The sequence below is a fragment of the Leopardus geoffroyi genome, chromosome A2, assembly GCF_018350155.1.
Source record: "Leopardus geoffroyi isolate Oge1 chromosome A2, O.geoffroyi_Oge1_pat1.0, whole genome shotgun sequence".
Classification (NCBI taxonomy): Eukaryota; Metazoa; Chordata; class Mammalia; order Carnivora; family Felidae; genus Leopardus; species Leopardus geoffroyi.
In genome coordinates, this window is record NC_059331.1 from 12,704,877 (window position 1) to 12,722,725 (window position 17,849).

At 49.9% G+C, this 17,849-nt stretch overlaps 1 long non-coding RNA gene across 1 annotated transcript; it reads right to left on the minus strand.

Moving 5' to 3' along the window:
• Positions 1 to 14,824: 14,824 nt before the first annotated feature.
• On the minus strand, positions 14,825 to 17,643 carry LOC123605496. The gene is made up of 2 exons (XR_006715782.1): positions 16,497 to 17,643; positions 14,825 to 15,181 (listed from the first exon to the last, which is right to left on the minus strand). It is a non-coding gene; the product is annotated as an uncharacterized LOC123605496 (long non-coding RNA).
• Between the last annotated feature and the right edge of the window lie 206 nt (positions 17,644 to 17,849).

Consider the following 17,849-nt stretch of genomic DNA (forward strand, 5'->3'; position numbering starts at 1 on the left):
AATTTTTTTTTTTTTTCAATGTTTATTTATTTTTGGGACAGAGAGAGACAGAGCATGAACGGGGGAGGGGCAGAGAGAGAGGGAGACACAGAATCAGAAACAGGCTCCAGGCTCTGAGCCATCAGCCCAGAGCCCGACGCGGGGCTCGAACTCACGGACCGCGAGATCGTGACCTGGCTGAAGTCGGACGCTTAACCGACTGCGCCACCCAGGCGCCCCTTTTTTTTTTTTTTTTTTTTTTTAAGGACACTAGTCACACTGGATCAAGGCCCAGCCTAATGACCTCATTTTAACCTGGTTAAATCCAAAACGACCCTCTTTCCAAATCAGGTCGCGCCGTGCGATTCCGGGGGTCAGTAGTAGCATTGGTGAGGGACACAATTCGGCCCACGACAGAGGCTGTGTCCTCCTCAAAGGGCAGCAAGAGAGGAAACACATCTGCCTGCGTTTGGGGACTGAGGACGGCGTGTTCTGCAGCGGCCGATGCCCCTTCTGGACCTCCCGGCCGCCTTGCTGGATTCAGGAGAGAGAACAGGCTTCAGCTGCGAACCAAGTGTTTCCGGGAGAACTGTGCCGGCCACCCGCTTATCAGCAGGGGACACCTCATGGCCACGGGGACACCCACGGGGTGGGAGAACACAGCACTCCCCAAAAGTCTGATTTTGCTAAAATGTTCAATTGTGAGAAGAAAATTAATGTTTAATTATTTTTATTCTGAGAGAGAGAGAAAGAGAGAGAGAGAGAGAACACAAGCAGGGGAGGGGCCGAGAGAAAGAGAGACAGACTCCCAAGCAGGCCCCACACCATCAGTGCAGAGCCCAACACGGGGCTTGAACTCACAAACCGTGAGATCATGACCTGAGCCGAAATCAAGAGTTGGCTGCTTAACCGACTGAGCCACCCAGGCGCCCCAGAAGGAAAATTAAGCGGATCTTTCAGACAGCCGTGAACCAGAACCCGGAGATTCAGCACAGGGAGGAGGAAAAAAAACACAAAGAAAGACAAAAGATGAACATCGGCCTGGGTCCCTTATGGGGGTGGGGGGACAGCTGGATGCTGGGTTCGTTCACAAGCCAAATGCAATCTGGGTCCGCAGAAAGGGCGCCTGGCCTGAGTTCTGGATCCACAGCGTCTGGTCACAATCCCAGCAAATGCTCTTAATTGTTCGGGGTTGGCAGTTCACTGAGCAAATCCTTGGGACATCGGGGGTCTCTCTGATCGCCGAGGGGGGCTTCCGGAACTCTCTGGAACCCAATCAGTTCCAATTAGCCTAAAAGGCAGGAATGCGGGCTGGAGACAGAGCAGGGGGGGTAGAAGGGCTTCTCCACAGGAGATGAGGCACAGGAAGGAAGGGAGGGAACCCAGGGCCCGCGGTCGGTGGGGGCCTGCCAGGTGACTTAGCCACACCACCCTTCATAGTTAATTTGCTCGTTCAAAAGCTATGGTTCAGTAAGCCAGAGAAGGACAAATACTGCACGGTTCCACTTATGCAAGGTCCCTAGAAGAGGCAAACCCATAGAGTCCAAAGTAGGACAGAGGCTACCAGGGGCTGGGGGCAGGGGCTGATGGGGAGTGACGGTTTGATGAGCGGGAGTTGATGAAAAATTGGGGGGTACAGAGGCCACCCGGTTGTACACTTTCAGACCCTAGAAATGATAAATACTACGTGGAGGGTCTATCACACTGCCTTCATCGAAGGAAAATAAAACAAAAATCCAGCCGGATGCCTGCGTATAGAAGCTGGCTTCCTTAGAAGTAGCTGTCGCTGCCCCCGTTTGTAGGGGACATGTGTGTGCGGTCCAAGGGGATGGAGGCATTTAGCCCACTGTCACCCAAGCACGGTGGGCAAGCATCCAAGCACAGCCTCGCACTCCCCGGGCCACGACCCCCTGGGCATAGTCCCAGGCCCCTGGCCAAGGCAAGTGCTCAGGTGACGGCCTGCATCCAGCTCTAACCGGTCACATCAGGGCATTCTCGAAGGTTCAGGCTGTTTCTTCCCTGCATCTCCCGGTTCATCTCAGAGCCTGGTGGCCACAGTTCTTGTCCTAGATTCGAGGCAGCCTGGGGAGGAGTCTGAAAACCACTTCCCGGGGGAGCCTGGGTGGCTCAGTCGGTTGAGTCCGACTGACGACTTCGGCACAGGTCACGATCTCATGGTTCATGAGATCAGGCCCCACATCGAGCTCTGTACTGACAGCGCGAAGCCTGCCTGGGATTCTCTCTCTCTCTCTCTCTCTCTCTCTCAAAATAAATAAATAAACTCCATGGGGCGCCTGGGTGGCGCAGTCGGTTAAGCGTCTGACTTCAGCCAGGTCACGATCTCGCGGTCCGGGAGTTTGAGCCCCGCGTCAGGCTCTGGGCTGATGGCTCAGAGCCTGGAGCCTGTTTCCGATTCTGTGTCTCCCTCTCTCTCTGTCCCTCCCCCGTTCATGCTCTGTCTCTCTCTGTCCCAAAAATAAATAAACGTTGAAGAAATAAATAAATAAATAAATAAATAAATAAACTCCAAATAAATAAAATAAAGTCTTTAAGAAGAAAGAGGGGCGCCTGGGTGGCGCAGTCGGTTAAGTGTCCGACTTCAGCCAGGTCACGATCTCGCGGTCCGTGAGTTTGAGCCCCGCGTCGGGCTCTGGGCTGATGGCTCAGAGCCTGGAGCCTGTTTCCGGTTCTGGTCTCCCTCCCTCTCTGCCCCTCCCCCGTTCATGCTCTGTCTCTCTCTGTCCCAAAAATAAATAAACGTTGAAAAAAAAAAAAAAAAATTTTAAAGAAGAAAGAAAGAAAACCGCTTCCTGTCCAAACTCACTAGACAATCTCAGGCCAGAGGATCCCCCCAGTAAAGGGGTCAGCCCAGGGGGCAGTAGAGTCCCTAGGAGCTGACCAACCGGCATGGCCAAAGTCACGGCACCCTCTTTTCCACACAGAAGTCCCTTCGTTTCTCTGACTGGATCCCGTATTAGCTTCCTGGGGCTGTTGCAGCAAATAACCACAGATGGGCCCCTTAAAACAACAGAAATTTACCTTCTCGCAGTTCTGGACGCCAAAAAGTCTGAATGCAAAGTGCCAGCAGGGCTATGCTCCCCCTGAAGGCTCTAGGGGAGGGAGGGTCCTCCCTGGCCTCTTCCAGCTCGGGGGGGCTCCTGGTGTCCTCGGCTTGGGGCCGTGTCACCCCAGTCTCTGCCTCGGCCTCCACGCGGCCTTCTCCTCCCCTCCGTCTCAGTCTCTCTCTGCCTCTCCTTTAAGGACCCTCGGCATCAGATTTAGGGCCCACATGGGTGACCCAGGATGATCTCATCTCAAGAGACTCACCTAATTATATCCGCAAAGACCCTTTGGAGGCAGTCCCAGGTTCCGGGTGTCGGGGTATGGATGTAACTTCTGGGGGGCTGCCATTCACCCCATTGGGGCCCCCAAGCACATCCTTCCTGAAGACCAGGTGTCTGCCTGAGCCTTGTTCTTTGGCAAAAAAAAAAAAAAAAAAAAAAAAATTAAATCTCCCTTCTTGGAAGTGCTCCAAACAGACCTGATCTTCTCATGATGTGGCGTTCTCTATGAAGATCGACAACCCCAGCATTGAAACCTCCACCAGTGCTAGAATGTTCCACATTACAGAGCTGGACAGGCTGGACAAGGACAGGCGACCATCGAGTGCTCAGCTGAGGGGTTCCAGGAGAGGCACAATGCCCCGGTGCACCACCGAAACGTGAAACAAAGCGCACTAGGCCTTTAAGAGTGATGGCATTGGAGGGGGAGACTTCCCCGCAGGTCCCTATCTTGCGGGTTGTGAGTTCAAGTGAGTTCAAGCCCCACGGTCGTCGGGCCCTGTGCTGACAGCTCAAAGCCTGGAGTCTGCTTCAGATTCTGTGTGTGTGTGTGTGTCTCTCTCTCTACCCCCTCCCCTGCTCACGCTCGGTGTCTCTCTCTCCCTCTCTCTCTTTCAAAAATAAACATTAAAAAAAAAAAAAAAAAAGAGTGAAGGCATTCAAGGGTACTTGACGCAAAAAGATGTCCATGATATTACAGACGAAAGAGAGGCAGGTTACGAACGTACGTTTCCACTCTGTATTGTCTGAAATTCGATTGGAATTCTGTGCTCCAAAATGTGAATCGTGCTGGTCTTACTGGTGACAATTCTGGATGGTTGATAACTCTCCCCTTGATTATCTCAATTTTCTTTTTTAAAAATTTTTTTTTTCAACGTTTATTTATTTTTGGGACAGAGAGAGACACAGCATGAATGGGGGAAGGGCAGAGAGAGAGGGAGACACAGAATTGGAAACAGGCTCCAGGCTCTGAGCCATCAGCCCAGAGCCCGACGCGGGGCTCGAACTCACAGACCGCGAGATCGTGACCTGGCTGAAGTCGGACGCTTAACCGACTGCGCCACCCAGGCGCCCCAATTATCTCAATTTTCTACAATAAGCCTGTCAGCAGAAGTCCACTAAGATAGAAGAAATAGTAAAATACGAATATCATCTGTGAACGTTGATTTTTTTTTTTTTTTAGAGCGTGCAAAGACACAAGCAATTTCATCTGAATTGACAGAACTGGCCAGAGGGCTGATAAACGCGGATACTGGCGAGCCGGGGCCTTGCTGCCCCCTAGAGTCCGCCAGGAGAGTCTCCAGCAGAAGACGGGACCAGAAGGCCAAAGTTCCTTGAAGCCAGACGGCAAGGCTGGAAGAGCCCTCTGTCCACTGCCCCGATTTCATCTCCTCCGTGAACACTCGGCCGGACAGTGGCCCCTGGAGGGTGCCGTGCTCCCCTTCCCCTGGACCCCTGTTCACCTGTCAGCTGAGAAAGACTTTGCAGAGCACCGAGGCTCTATCTCACCTCCCAGCCCGGGCGCTCGGGACGATTTGAGGCCCAAATGACCTCAAGGCTGCCTCTCTGTGACTTCTTCCTTTGGGTCTCCTCTCCTCCGCCTGCTTCAGCCCCCCTCTTGCTGACCAGGGGGCCCAATTACAGCCTTCAACTTGCCGCCTGATACTCACCAATCACTGGGCTTCACTCGTGAAATTACCCTAAACAGGCAGTTCCTAAGCTGGGTACTACGGACATCTGGGGCCGGGATCATTCTTTGCTGGTGGGGGGCGGGGGCTGCCCTGTGCATCGTAGGATGTTAGGCGGCATCCCTGGGCCGACCCACTAGGGGCCAGTAGCCTCCCCCACCCAAGAGTTGTGGCAGCCCAAAATATCCCGCACATCCCCCAAAGCCCCCTGGGGGTCGGGGAGGAGAACTGTCCCGGGTGAGAACCACAGCCTGAAATGGACAGGGGCTGTGTACAAAGCGGGGCACACTGCCCCCCAGAAACACCACCAGCATCCTGCATGGGAGGCAGCCTTTGGGACACATAGGTTATAGGAAACAAGATTTCCTTAAATTTAAAAACTTTGTGCTTCATTTATTTTTTATTTTTTTTAATGTGTGTTTACTTTTGAGAGAGAGACAGAGTGCAAGCAGGGGGAGGGGCAGAGAGAGAGAGGGAGACACAGAATCCGAAGCAGCTCCAGGCTCCGAGCTGTCAGCACAGAGCCTGACGCGGGGCTCGAACTCACGAACCGCGAGATCATGACCTGAGCTAAAACCAGGAGCCGGACACTTAACCGAGTGAGTGTTAAGTTAACGCTTAACTGAGACACCCGGGCGCCCCCAAAACTTTGTGCTTCAAAAGGACACCAGCAAGAAGGTCAAAAGACAACCCACAACAGGCAGAAAATATTTGCAAATCATATGTCTGATAAAGGATTTCTATCTAGAATATATAAAGAACCCTCACAACTCAATAAAAAAACAACACAGTTTAAAAGTGGACAGAGATCCACGCAAAGATGCTCAATGTCACTCATCACCAGGGAAATGCCAATCAAAACCACGAGATACCACCTCACGCCTCGTCAGAACGGCTATTATCGAAAAGATAAGAAATAACGTGTTGGCGAGAGTGCGGAGAAAAGGGAGTCTCTGTGCACTAGTGTTAAAATCAAGGACAGAGACCGGCCTTGAAAGTTCCCTGAGACAGAACCAGTTGAGGCCTGCAGGCAGAGCTTAAAATTCAGCTTAGTTTGCAAGGCTAACTTGACCTGGATCACTTTGCTTGTGCCTCTGGAAATGGTAAATTAAACTTGAACTGTTTCCCAAGGTTTATATGACCATAGCCCCGCTGAAGATTATAACATTGTAACCAATCACCTTGAAGCATAAAGAGTCATTGCTTTCTTCCTGTAAAAGCTGCTTTACAGCAATGTACCCCTGAGCCTCATCCCGTGTTTTAGTTTGAGTGCTCCCGGCTTGCAAACCATGTTTTTGGTGTGTGTACAATTTCTACTAAACAGTACGTGAGTGATTCACTGCTTTCACTTTGGCTATTTTGAACCTTTGAGAGAGACAGTGTAAACGGAGGCAGCCACACTGTGGCAAACAGTAAGGAGGTTCCTCACAAGATTCAAAATTGGACACCCATATGATCCAGCCACCCCGCTTCCGGTATTTATCCAAAGGAAACAAAATCACCGACTCAAAAAGACATCTGCACCTTCAAGTTCATTGCAGCATTATTTATAATAGCCACGACATGGAAACAACCTAAGTGCTCACTGATAGATGAATGGATAAAGAAAATGCAGTGTATATACACACACATATGATTGTGACATATATACACACATATAACGCATATATATTGGAATATTATGCAGCTATAAAAAAAGAAGGAAGCCCTGCCATTTGTGACCACATGGATGGATCTTGAGGGCATTATGCTAAGTGAAATAGGTCAGAGAAAGACAAATATTGTATGATCTCAGTTATATATGGAATCTTCAAAAAATATGGACAAAGATCTGAAGAGATATTTGCGTCTCTCTCAAAATAAATAAATAAACTTAAAAGAAAAAAAGGGGGGGAGATACTTCCGGGCGCCTGGGTGGCTCAGTCGGTTAAGCTTCCAACTTTGGCTCAGGACATGATCTCACGGTCCGTGAGTTCGAGCCCCGTGTCAGTCTCTGTGCTGACAGCTTGGAGACTGTTTCAGATTCTGTGTCTTCCTCTCTCTCTCTGCCCCTCTCCCACTTGCACTCCGTGTGTGTGTGTGTGTGTGTGTGTGTGTGTGTGTGTGTATGTGTGTCTCAAAAATAAATACACATTAAAAAAGAGAGAGATTTGCTATGGAGTGCATATTTGTGTCCCCCCCCCAAAAAAAATTCAGGGGTTGAAATTTAAATCCCCCCGTGTGATGGTATTAAGAGGCAGGGCCTCTGGGAAGTGACTGGGTCACGAGGGTGGAGCCTCATGAGTGTGATTAGTGCCTTTTTGTAAGAAAAGACGTCAGAGAGACGACCTCTCTCCTCTTCTGCCAGGCTCCTAGAAGATGACTGTCTATAAATCAGGAAGAGGGCCCTCAGCAAGAATCCAAACATGATCTCAGACTCCCCAGCTTTCCAGAAGCCTGAGAAATAAATGTTTGTGGTTTAAGCCCCCCAGTGTCTGGCCTGTTTGTTAGAGCAACCCAAACTAAGACAGCAGTTCTCCAAAGAAGATACACAAGTGATTGACACATACTTGAAAAGACGCCCCACAGTCACCAGTCGTTAAGGAAATGCACATCAAACCCACAAGGATACCACCAGACACCCACTAGAACTGCGGTAATTAACAAGCCTGCTGGCTTTCCTTCCGTTGCACGTATTTCTCGTGGAAATGTGATAGTGCGGATGGGAAAATGTTTGACGGAAATGTGAAGGCAGTGGAAAAGGCAACAAAAAGGATAACAAGCAGGCGTCCCTCCTCCCCCAGAGTCCCCAACCCCCAACCCTGGAGGCCGCTTCTCTCCACACATTTTTGTTTCTCTTTCCAGGTTTTTTTTCAGAAGCCTCCACACAAACTGTTGGGTATCCTACACATTATTTTGACCCCTTCTGTTTTCCTGTAAGAAATCATGGCGATCTTCCCGCGTGATTCATGTTCACAATGCACGGTGGTGCCTTAAATACTTTTAAGTTTAGTTCCCGGCACAACAGAGGGTATTTTACACACCATCTGTTCCTTTCGCAGTGCTCCGGAGCCCTTGCTCGACTGAAGCATGCAGTATATACCACGGCCCCCATTTTACACGGTGGGAGGCACAATTTCACAATCATCATTGGAGGCTAAAAGATGGAGGGAAGTACAGGGAAGACGAATAATCCAAAACCTGCCAGAGAAAAGAAAAAGAGCAGAGGGAAGAACGTGCATATGGCAGGAGATCACACTCTTACATCCTGCAGAGAGAGCAGCAGCAGCCCTCGGGGCTAGGAGTTTGGACCGTGTGGACAGCCGCAGGAGGAGCAGAGTCTGTGTGCGTGTGTGTCTGTGCGTGCAAGCACACGTGTGCGCTTATGTGTGCGTGCTGCCCACTGTGAATTGTATCGTTGGGTGGTGTATTGTTTCCGGAGGCTGTCGTAACAAATTCACACAAACGAGAGACTTAAAACTGAAATTTACTCTTCTGGAGGCCAAAACAAACAAACAAACAAACAAATAAAAAAACAAACTAAAACCAGAGTGAGGGTGGGGTTGATTCTTTCTGGAGGCTCCGAGGGAGAATCCGTCCCATGCTCCCGGTTTCTGGCGGCTGCCGTGAGCCCTTGGCTACGTTCTTCCCGCCTCTGCCTCGTTCATCTCACGGCTTCTCTTCTGTGCCTTGTGTCTGTTTCCCCTTGTGCTTTTCGTATACAGTCACCTGTTACTGGATTTAGGACCCACTGCCCATCCAAGATGATCTCACCTTGAGATCCTTATGTGAATCACATCTGCAAAGAGCCTTCTTTCCAAATTAGGGTCTCAGTGTGAGTCCAGATGAATGTATCTTGGCGGGAGGGGGGGGGGCACAACGTGACCCCCTACAAGTGGTTTCTACTATATTTACAGACTTGTGCAACCATCACCTCTATCTAGTCCCAGAATCTTTCATCACCCCAAAGGAAATCCCATCCCCGTGAGCAGTCACTCCTCCCCACCCCCTTCCCCCAGGCCCTGACCACTAATCTGCTTTCTGTCTCCATGAATTTACCTATTCCGGACATTTCATAGAAATGTTCCAATGGAGGGGCGCCTGGGTGGCGCAGTCGGTTGAGCGTCCGACTTCGGCCAGGTCGCGATCTCGCGGTCCGTGAGTTCGAGCCCCGCGTCGGGCTCTGGGCTGATGGCTCGGAGCCTGGAGCCTGTTTCCGATTCTGTGTCTCCCTCTCCCTCTGCCCCTCCCCCGTTCATGTTCTGTCTCTCTCTGTCCCAAAAATAAATAAACGTTGAAAAAAAAATTTTTTTTTTAAAAAGAAATGTTCAAATGGAATACACGCTCTGTGACCTTCTATGTCTGGCTTCTTTCGGGTTCATCCACATAGCAGCGTATATCCCTGCTTTATTCCTTTTTAGGACCAATATTCCATTGTTTGGACGCACCCCATTCTGGTCATTCACTCACCCACTGATGGGCATTTGGGTTGTTTCCACCTTTTGGCTATGGTGGATAGTCCTGCTATGAACGATGTGCTCAAGGATCTCTGAGTTCTCTGTGTTCGGTTCTTTGAGGTCCATACCTAGGGGTGGAAGGACTGAGTCACATGGTAATTCTATGTCCAAGTTTTTGAGGAGCCGCCATACTGCCTTCCACAGAGGCAGCACCACTGTCCTCATATCTGACACCTAAACCATTGTCAGGCTTGGTAATTCACCAGAGGGGCTCACAGAACTCACTGGAAGCTGGAAAGAGATGCACGGGGCAGGGCGCAGAGGGGGTCCAGATGCGGAGCCCCCAGTTACCCTCTCCCCGGGGTGTTGCAGATGGCAGTTCTTCCCCCCCCAACCACACTGCACGACAATGCACACCAATCTTGCCGACCAAGGGATCTTGCCTGAGCCTTGGTGCCCAGTTTTGTTGGGGCTTGGTCATCTATGGCCCACATGGCTGACATTCAGTCTCCAATCTCCTCCAGAGGCAGTACTGAAATGCTGTGGGCCATAACCCGCAGACAAACACACATTCTTGTCAGGCAGAACATTCCAGAGGACTGGAGGTCACCTCCCAAGAGCCAAGAGCAAAGGCCCGACCTCTCTTAGGCCAGGTTAATTCTTCACCACACACACATCTTGGCAGTTTCTTCCGCTATTCTCTCTACCTTCCTCCTGGAGTGTGAAGAACGACCCTCCCCGTATCGTTTACATTTTTTTATTGTGGTGAGAAATGCATGAAATTTACCATCTTAACCACTTCCAAGCAGACAGTTCAGTGCTGTTGAGTATATTCACGTTGTTATGCAACCAGTCATTTTGCAAAACTGAAACTGTGTCCCCACGAAGCACTGACTCCCCAACCCTCCCCCACACCCCCGTCCCTGGCACACCCCCCCCCCCCCCCGTCTACCTTCAATCTCTTTGAACGTGACTACTCTAGGGGCATCGTATTAAGTGGAATCACACAGTATTTATCCTTTTGTGGCTGGTTCACTGCACTTAGCATAATGTCCTCAAGGTCCATCCACACTGTGGCATGAGCCAGAATTTCCTTCCTCTTTTAAGGTTGAATAATATTCCTCTGTGTAGGTAGGTCGCATTTTGTTAATCCATCCGTCTGCCTACGGCCACATGGGTTGCTTCCACATCTTGGCTGTTCTGAGCGTTGCTGTGAACACGGGTGTGCAAAAATCTCCTCAAGGTCCTGCTTTCATTTCCTTTGGGTATACACCCAAAAGTAGAATTGCTGAATCTATGGCAGTTAGATTCTTAATTTTCTGAGGAACCATCATACCGCTTTCCACAGTGGCCACATGACTTTTACATTCCCACCCACAGCGCACAAGGGTTCCAACGTCTCACATCTTCGCCCACACTTGTTATTTCGATAGTAGCCATCGGATGGGTGTGAGGTGGTATCTCATTATGGTTTTGATCCGCATTTCCCCTTATGACTATGATGTTGAGCATCTTTATAGGTTTGTTGGCCATTTGTGTACCACATTTGGAGAATGGTCGGTTCGAGTCCTTTGTCTCTTCCTTCGATTATTTGGGGGTTTTTTGGTTGCTGTTGTTGAGTTACAGGAGTTCTTTATGTACTCTGGATATTAGTCCCTTCCCATATATATGTTCAGTGAATATTGTTTACCATTTCACAGGTTGCCTTTGCACTCTGTTCATCATGTCCTTTGATGCACAGAATTTTAAAATTTTGATGCAGTCCACTTTGTCTGTTTTTACTTTTGTTTCCTGTGCTTTTGGTGTCACAGCCGGGAAATCCTTGCCAAATCCAATGTCGTGAAGCTTTTCCCTGTTTAGTTGTTTTTTTTTTTTTTTTTTTTTTCTAAGTAATCTCTACACCAAACGTGGGGCTTGAACTCACAACCCTGAGATCAAGAGTTGCACATTCTACTGACTGAGCCAGCCAGGCGCCCCAACCCCCCCCCCCCCCCGCTTTTTCTTCTAAGTTTTATCATTTTAGGTCTAATGTTTAGGTCTTTGATCATTTTAAGTTACCATTTGTGTATGGTGCTAAGTAAGGGGTCAACTTCATTCTTTTTTTATTTTTTTAATGTTTATTTATTTCTGAGACAGGGAGAGACAGAGCATGAGTGGGGGAGGGGCAGAGAAAGAGGGGGGACACAGAATCCAAAGCAGGCTCCAGGCTCTGAGCTGTCAGCACAGAGCCCGACGCAGGGCTCGAACCCACAGACCACGAGATCATGACCTGAGCTGAAGCTGGACGCTCAACCGACTGAGCCACCCAGGGGCCCCTCAATTTCATTCTTTTGCATGTGGATATCCAGTTTTTCCAGCACCATTTGTTGCAGACTCCTCTTGCCTCACTGAATGGTCTTGGCACCCTCACTGAAAATAATTTGACTATATATGTGAGGTTTTACTTCTGGACCCTCTATTCTATTCCATTGTTCTACATGTTTGTCTTTATGCCAGTACCATGCTATTTTGATTATTTTAGCTTTGGAGTAAGTTTTGAAATCACAAATTGAGACCTCCCAACTTTGTTACCCTTGAGGTGCCATATGCATTTTTGGGAAGGATTTTATTTGTTCTCTTAAAAAATGCTGTTGGCCTTTTGACAGGGATTCATTACATCTATAGATCACTTAGGGTAATAGTGACATCTTAACAACCTTACGACTTCCACTCTATGAACATGGGATGTCTTTCCATTTATTTGTGTCTTCTTTCTTTCACTAAAGTTTTCTAGTTTTCAGTTTACACGTCTTTTGCTTTCTTGGTTAAGTTTATTCCTAAGTATTTTATTCTTTGTGGTCCTCTTGCAAGTGGATTATTTTCTTAATTTCCCTTTTGGATTGTTCATTGTTAGTGTATAGAAACACAACTGAATTCTGAGTGTTGATTTTGTATCCTGCAACTTTGCTGAATTCATTTATTAGTTCTCACAGTCGTGTGTGTGTGTGTGGACTTTTAGGATTCTTCGTATACTATCATGTCATTTGCAAACAGATGTGATTTGAATTCCTCAATTCCTACCGGGATGGCTTTTATTCTTCTTACCTCATTGCCCTGGCTGAGACTTCCATAGTACTATGTTTAATAAAAACAGTGCGGGGCGCCTGGGTGGCGCAGTCGGTTAGGCGTCCGACTTCAGCCAGGTCACGATCTCGCGGTCCGTGAGTTCGAGCCCCGCGTCGGGCTCTGGGCTGATGGCTCAGAGCCTGGAGCCTGTTTCCGATTCTGTGTCTCCCTCTCTCTCTGCCCCTCCCCCGTTCATGCTCTGTCTCTCTCTGTCCCAAAAATAAACGTTGGAAAAAAAAAAAAAAAAACGGTGAAAGTGGAGATCCTTGCTTCTAATTTTAGAGGAAAAGCTTTCAGTCTTTCACTGTTGAGTACGTTGAGTATGACGTGTGATGTGATCTGTGGGTTCTTCATCTATGGCCTTTATTATGTCGAGGTAGTTTCCCTAAGTCGGTTTGTTGAGTGCTTTTATTATGAAAGGGTGTTGCATCTTGCAAAGTGCTTTTTCTGCGTCAATCGATATAATCATGCTTTATTTTCCACCATCTTGTTTGAATAAACCTCTTTTTTTCTTTATCCTCAGCCCTAACAGTGTTTGAAGAGTTGGAAAGCAGAAAGGATGCGTTAGATGGGTGCATTCACGAAACACTGTCTACCCTTGAAGCCTCCTCCAATATAAACATTTTCTGAGCACAACCTTCCCATCGTACACAGAGGCCACACAGGGAGCCCCATACCCAAGGCTCAGGACTGGCTGTTCAAAATTTTTTTTTTTTTCAACGTTTATTTATTTTTGGGACAGAGAGAGACAGAGCATGAACGGGGGAGGGGCAGAGAGAGGGGGAGACACAGAATCAGAAACAGGCTCCAGGCTCCGAGCCATCAGCCCAGAGCCTGACGCGGGGCTCGAACTCACGGGCCGCGAGATCGTGACCTGGCTGAAGTCGGACGCTTAACCGACTGCGCCACCCAGGCGCCCCAGGACTGGCTGTTCAAAGAGTGTCAGACAACACAAGTCCTACTCTGATACCAGTTACAATGTGTGAGTTTTCCCTCCACGACACCAAGCAATTCTAGGACGCCCAGCTGGGTGTCCTACAATTTAACTCAACTCAGGCACGACCTACGCGGAGACAGTGTCAGACCCACTGCCTCTGGGTTCAGTCCTAAAAGGCTGTCCTCCACTTCAGCTGCCCATCACCAGTCCAGGTTGCTCTCCGTGCTTCTGATTGACAGGCTATAAAATCCGAGGTTCCCACAACCTCTTCCCTCGAGTTCCATTAATGTGCTAGAGTGAGTCACAGAACTAAGAAAAACTGCCTACTCATTCAGTGTATCACCAATTTACTATAAAAGGATATGACTCAGGGACAGCCTGATAGAATCGATGCGTCCGGCAAGGTAGGGGGGAAAGGTCATGTAGCTTCCATGGCCTCCCTGCACGTGCACCCTCCCAGCACCTCCTTAAGCTCACCAAGCAGACCAGACATTCTCTGAATCCTATCCTTTTGGGGTTTTATGGAGGCTTCATCCCACGAGCATGGCTGATTCAAACACTGACCCTTGGCAACTGAACTCAATCACCAGCCCCTCACCTCTCCCAGAAGACGGGGATGTTGGGGGTCAGGTGGGGCTCAAAGTTCCAACCCTCTAACCACCACAGTTGGTTCTCCCCATCCTTACGTTACCTAGGGGCTTTCCAAAAGCCGCCTGGTTAACAGCAAAATACACCTTTTTCCTTCTCATCACTTAGTGGTTTGCAAGGGTGGTAGGAGCTCTGCCCAAAATCCAGGTGAAGACCAAACATATTATTTCTTACTATCAGTCACAATATCGTGGGGCACCTGGGTGGCTCAGTCGGTTAGGTGTCCAACTCTCGATTTGGGCTCAGGTCATGATCTCACGGTTCGTGGGATCCAGCCCCGAGCTGGGCTCCGTGCGGACAGCACAGAGTCTGCTTGGGATCCTCTCGCTCCTTCTCTTTCTGCCCCTCCCCTGCTCGGGCACTCACATGTGCCTGTTCTCTCTCAAAGTAAACTTAAAAAGGTATCATAGGGGCGCCTGGATGGCGCAGTCGGTTAAGCGTCCGACTTCAGCCAGGTCACCATCTCGCGGTCCGTGAGTTCGAGCCCCGTGTCAGGCTCTGGGCTGATGGCTCAGAGCCTGGAGCCTGTTTCTGATTCTGTGTCTCCCTCTCTCTCTCCGCCTCCACCGTTCATGCTCTGTCTCTCTCTGTCCCAAAAATAAATAAACGTTGGAAAAAAATAAATAAATAAATAAATAAAGGTATCATAACTTTCAGCAGTCCCCTATACACAGAAAACAGAGACTTGAATAGCAAAAGCGGTTCATTTTTAAAACATCGAAAAAACCCAGTGACCATACAGATAGCTATAACAAGTGCATAAAGTGGTCAAGTTCACTGAGTATCACATACCGATCACCGAAAAGCCCTCTCTGAACAAGCATCGTAGGAATGTGCTTTTCCCAGCTGTTGGCAGGGAGGTCTTCACTCGGGTTAGTGAACGTGGCCTGGGTGTGGGTTCAGGAGGCACGAAGCACGTTGTCACCTGAGGGGAGCATGCTCTCGAGCTCTCCCCGAGATTTCCCAGTGGTGCTCTCTCCCTTGAAATACTAATGGACTTCCTTGTTCTCTTCCCAGACTTCTGGTTAATGAAGCCTCCTTCTGTAACTAAAGGATATGAAATACTTTTTTTTAATGTTTATTTATTTTTGACAGAGAGAGTGCACGTGCACGCAAGGGGGAGGCACTGGGGGCGGGGGATGGGGGGCGCGGACACAGGATCCGAATTGGGGATCCTGATCGGGAAAGAACCCGATGCGGGGCTCGCACTCACGAACCGTAAGATCACGACCTGAGCTGAAGCCCAGATGCTGACCCGACTGAGCCACCCAGGCCCCCAAGATATGAAATATTCTCGAAATCTGCCATTCCCATCGTGGTTTTTTTTGAAAAAAAAAATTTTTTTTTTCAACGTTTATTTTATTTTTGGGACAGAGAGAGACAGAGCATGAACGGGGGAGGGGCAGAGAGAGAGGGAGACACAGAATCGGAAACAGGCTCCAGGCTCCGAGCCATCAGCCCAGAGCCCGACGCGGGGCTCGAACTCACGGACCGCGAGATCGTGACCTGGCTGAAGTCGGACGCTTAACCAGCTGCGCCACCCAGGCGCCCCCCCATTGTGTTTTTGATGCTGTCGGAGAAACACTCTATCGGTGACAGCAATGCCCACACTTTACTAATACCATGCACAACCGTGCTACTGGGGAAATGAAAGGAGTCGATACCCGAGATATGAGTGGGCAGGGAGCCTCTTTTCCCCCGGGATGGGCTGTGAAGCCGTGTGAACAGCTGCCAGATTTTACTGTCACTAAAAGCGTGCCCTATAAGCAGCTCTCAACTGACGAGGAGCTGCACGGCTTATGGACAACAATGGCCAAGCTATTGGCCTGTCTGGAAGGCCAGCACTCTCACCAAAGAAGGTACAAATCAGTCCGGTGGGGGCTGAACCGCACTCTTTTCTCAGCAGCCATGGAAGACTTAAGCAGTACCATGAGTCCCCCTCTCTGGGGTCTTAGACTCGGGGGTCGTGGCCACTGGCCATAGAATCCGGCAAATGGCAAGGGAAAGCCGGCCTACAGAAGGGATGCCCTTGCGGGACACAGCCCTGTGGAAGTCACTATGGGAATCTGAGGGGTGCATTAGAATAGGACATACCTGGGGTGCCCGGGTGGCTCAATCGGTTAAGCGTCCGGCTTCAGCTCAGGTCATGATCTCGCGGCTCGTGAGTTCGAGCCCCGCGTCGGGCTCTGTGCTGACAGCTCTGAGCCCGGAGCCTGCTTTGGATTCTGTGTCTCCCTCTCTCTCTGCCCCACCCCCCACTTATACTCTGTCTCCCTTTCTCAATAATAAACATTAAAAAAAAATTTTTTTAAAAATGGGTCCTGATGGGAAGAGACACCAATTCTGAAGGGGCTTTGCTTACCCCGTGGTACACGTGGGTGCCCAGAGTGCTATAGGAGAACCGGAACGGAACTTGTGAGTTTGGACCCGAGCCACGTTCCATCAGACCGGGAACACGCTTATATCCCATAATATCCAGCAACAGGCAGAGAGAGGTCCTCCGCAGAGTAACAGTTTGACAGCAAACTGGAAACACTGGTTGTTAAAAACTGGGGAGACAGGGCCTGCAGGGCAATAAGCGGGTTGGTAACTGCAGGTAACGACTGAGAAAGGGACCCGGGTTCCTGGGTGTCCCCTTCTATGGACCCAACACTTTCTGCACACAAATGGGGGAAGGGGGTGGGAAGCGGTCAGGGGCTGGGAAAGAAGTTCCTGGAACTCTGATACAGAAACTCCACGGGAAGCCCCAGAGAGGGCTTTGAATGGACGCAGGGACTGGGAATGTGCAGGCTGAGAATGATGGGGGACGTGTGGACAGAAACTGGAACGTTTCAACAGGCTTGATGGGAAGAGCTGGTTTCAGTCACTGGCTGTTTGACAGAACGGCTAGGATGTCTCCCCAGGTCTGCCCGCAGCTGTAAATCCAAACCTGCTGGGGAGGCCCCAGATAAGGCTGCTCGGGTCGGTGGGACAAAGGTGAGAGCCAAACAAGAGTGGCCCCATTTGAACGGCGTGAGGGACAGTGGCTGTGTCTTACTCGAACGCGTGATGGGGACGGATACTGGGTCTCTCTGGGGAACGTGCCGGTACCCAGAGCTGTGGCACAGGCGAGTAAACGGAAACCAGCAAACATCAATGGAGGCACGCTACCTGGGGAGCACCAAGATGGCCAGAGCCCACGCAGTGTAGACAGGGGCTGGTGGGCCAGCTGGGCCAAGTCTCTGCGCCTTCCTGGGTGTGGGGTGTGGACCGCAGTTTATGGCAAAAGCCCGTCTGCGCGTCCAGCAACAAACAATGCTGGGATTCTGGACTGGGTGGAGAACTTCCAACTTGCTGGCGGACAGTAGACAGAAGCAGCCCAATCACTGAAGGACGTGAAATCACCCTGCAAGTGAAACACTCCTAACGTCCCAGACGTCGTCCCGAGGCTCAGAACCAGCTGTTTAGAACTTAAGATACCTCGTGCCTTCCACTGGCCGCTTAAGTAGAAACTAAGGCACGATTGCAAAAGTTTTATTTTTATTTTTTTTTTATTTTTTTTTTTTCAACGTTCATTTATTTTTGGGACAGAGAGAGACAGAGCATGAACGGGGGAGGGGCAGAGAGAGAGGGAGACACAGAATCGGAAACAGGCTCCAGGCTCCGAGCCATCAGCCCAGAGCCCGACGCGGGGCTCGAACTCACGCACCGCGAGATCGTGACCTGGCTGAAGTCG